Consider the following 3,229-nt stretch of genomic DNA (forward strand, 5'->3'; position numbering starts at 1 on the left):
TGTTTTAGAGAAACATCAATGACCAACTTTAGTCGTTACTGTGTTTTAGAGAAACATCATGACCAAGTTTAGTCGTTACTGTGTTTGTGAGAAACATCATGACCAACTTTAGTGTTCTGTGTTTCAGAGAAACATCATGACCAACTTTAGTGTTCTGCTGTTTTAGAGAAACATCATGACCAACTTTAGTGTTCTGTGTTTTAGAGAAACATCATGACCAACTTTAGTGTTCTGTGTTTCAGAGAAACATCATGACCAACTTTAGTGTTCTGTGTTTTAGAGAAACATCATGACCAACTTTAGTCTTTACTGTTTTAGAGAAACATCATGACCAACTTTAGTCTTTACTGTTTTAGAGAAACATCATGACCAACTTTAGTGTTCTGTGTTTTAGAGAAACATCATGACCAACTTTAGTGTTCTGTGTTTTAGAGAAACATCATGACCAACTTTAGTCTTTACTGTTTTAGAGAAACATCATGACCAACTTTAGTCTTTACTGTTTTAGAGAAACATCATGACCAACTTTAGTCTTTACTGTTTTAGAGAAACATCATGACCAACTTTAGTCTTTACTGTTTTAGAGAAACATCATGACCAACTTTAGTGTTCTGCTGTTTTAGAGAAACATCATGACCAACTTTAGTCTTCTACTGTTTTAGAGAAACATCATGACCAACTTTAGTGCTCTACTGTTTTAGAGAAACATCATGACCAACTTTAGTCTTTACTGTTTTAGAGAAACATCATGACCAACTTTAGTGTTCTGTGTTTTAGAGAAACATCATGACCAACTTTAGTGTTCTGTGTTTTAGAGAAACATCATGACCAACTTTAGTGTTCTGTGTTTTAGAGAAACATCATGACCAACTTTAGTGTTCTGTGTTTTAGAGAAACATCATGACCAACTTTAGTGTTCTGTGTTTTAGAGAAACATCATGACCAACTTTAGTCTTTACTGTTTTAGAGAAACATCATGACCAACTTTAGTGTTCTGCTGTTTTAGAGAAACATCATGACCAACTTTAGTCTCTACTGTTTTAGAGAAACATCATGACCAACTTTAGTCTTTACTGTTTTAGAGAAACATCATGACCAACTTTAGTGTTCTGTGTTTTAGAGAAACATCATGACCAACTTTAGTGTTCTACTGTTTTAGAGAAACATCATGACCAACTTTAGTCTCTACTGTTTTAGAGAAACATCATGACCAACTTTAGTGTTCTGCTGTTTTAGAGAAACATCATGACCAACTTTAGTCTTCTACTGTTTTAGAGAAACATCATGACCAACTTTAGTCTTTACTGTTTTAGAGAAACATCATGACCAACTTTAGTCTTTACTGTTTTAGAGAAACATCATGACCAACTTTAGTCTTTACTGTTTTAGAGAAACATCATGACCAACTTTAGTCTTTACTGTTTTAGAGAAACATCATGACCAACTTTAGTCTTTACTGTTTTAGAGAAACATCATGACCAACTTTAGTGTTCTGTGTTTTAGAGAAACATCATGACCAACTTTAGTGTTCTGTGTTTTAGAGAAACATAATGACCAACTTTAGTCTTTACTTTTTTAGAGAAACATCATGACCAAGTTTAGTCTTTACTGTTTTAGAGAAACATCATGACCAACTTTAATGTTCTGTGTTTCAGAGAAACATCATGACCAACTTTAGTCTTTACTGTTTTAGAGAAACATCATGACCAACTTTAGTGTTCTGTGTTTTAGAGAAACATCATGACCAACTTTAGTGTTCTGTGTTTTAGAGAAACATCATGACCAACTTTAGTGTTCTGTGTTTTAGAGAAACATCATGACCAACTTTATAATCTTTACTGTTTTAGAGAAACATCATGACCAACTTTAGTGTTCTGTGTTTCAGAGAAACATCATGACCAACTTTAGTCTCTAATGTTTTAGAGAAACATCATGACCAACTTTAGTCTTTACTGTTTTAGAGAAACATCATGACCAACTTTAGTGTTCTGTGTTTCAGAGAAACATCATGACCAACTTTAGTGTTCTCTGTTTCAGAGAAACATCATGACCAACTTTAGTCTCTAATGTTTTAGAGAAACATCATGACCAACTTTAGTCTTTACTGTTTTAGAGAAACATCATGACCAACTTTAGTCTTTACTGTTTTAGAGAAACATCATGACCAACTTTAGTCTTTACTGTTTTAGAGAAACATCATGACCAACTTTAGTCTTTACTGTTTTAGAGAAACATCATGACCAACTTTAGTCTTTACTGTTTTAGAGAAACATCATGACCAACTTTAGTCTTTACTGTTTTAGAGAAACATCATGACCAACTTTAGTCTTTACTGTTTTAGAGAAACATCATGACCAACTTTAGTGTTCTGTGTTTTAGAGAAACATCATGACCAACTTTAGTGTTCTGTGTTTTAGAGAAACATCATGACCAACTTTAGTCTTTACTGTTTTTAGAGAAACATCATGACCAAGTTTAGTCTTTACTGTTTTAGAGAAACATCATGACCAACTTTAATGTTCTGTGTTTCAGAGAAACATCATGACCAACTTTAGTCTTTACTGTTTTAGAGAAACATCATGACCAACTTTAGTGTTCTGTGTTTTAGAGAAACATCATGACCAACTTTAGTGTTCTGTGTTTTAGAGAAACATCATGACCAACTTTAGTGTTCTGTGTTTTAGAGAAACATCATGACCAACTTTATAGTCTTTACTGTTTTAGAGAAACATCATGACCAACTTTAGTGTTCTGTGTTTCAGAGAAACATCATGACCAACTTTAGTCTCTAATGTTTTAGAGAAACATCATGACCAACTTTAGTCTTTACTGTTTTAGAGAAACATCATGACCAACTTTAGTGTTCTGTGTTTCAGAGAAACATCATGACCAACTTTAGTGTTCTCTGTTTCAGAGAAACATCATGACCAACTTTAGTCTCTAATGTTTTAGAGAAACATCATGACCAACTTTAGTCTTTACTGTTTTAGAGAAACATCATGACCAACTTTAGTCTTTACTGTTTTAGAGAAACATCATGACCAACTTTAGTCTTTACTGTTTTAGAGAAACATCATGACCAACTTTAGTCTTTACTGTTTTAGAGAAACATCATGACCAACTTTAGTCTTTACTGTTTTAGAGAAACATCATGACCAACTTTAGTGTTCTGCTGTTTTAGAGAAACATCATGACCAACTTTAGTCTTCTACTGTTTTAGAGAAACATC

At 33.2% G+C, this 3,229-nt stretch overlaps 1 long non-coding RNA gene across 1 annotated transcript; it reads right to left on the minus strand.

Moving 5' to 3' along the window:
• Nucleotides 1–89: 89 nt before the first annotated feature.
• LOC127924583 (uncharacterized) lies at nt 90–2,434 on the minus strand. Its single transcript, XR_008118280.1, has 3 exons — nt 1,686–2,434; nt 694–997; nt 90–157 (listed from the first exon to the last, which is right to left on the minus strand). It is a non-coding gene; the product is annotated as an uncharacterized LOC127924583 (long non-coding RNA).
• Nucleotides 2,435–3,229: the final 795 nt, after the last annotated feature.

This window comes from Oncorhynchus keta, unplaced genomic scaffold (genome assembly GCF_023373465.1).
Source record: "Oncorhynchus keta strain PuntledgeMale-10-30-2019 unplaced genomic scaffold, Oket_V2 Un_contig_4352_pilon_pilon, whole genome shotgun sequence".
Lineage (NCBI taxonomy): Eukaryota > Metazoa > Chordata > Actinopteri > Salmoniformes > Salmonidae > Oncorhynchus > Oncorhynchus keta.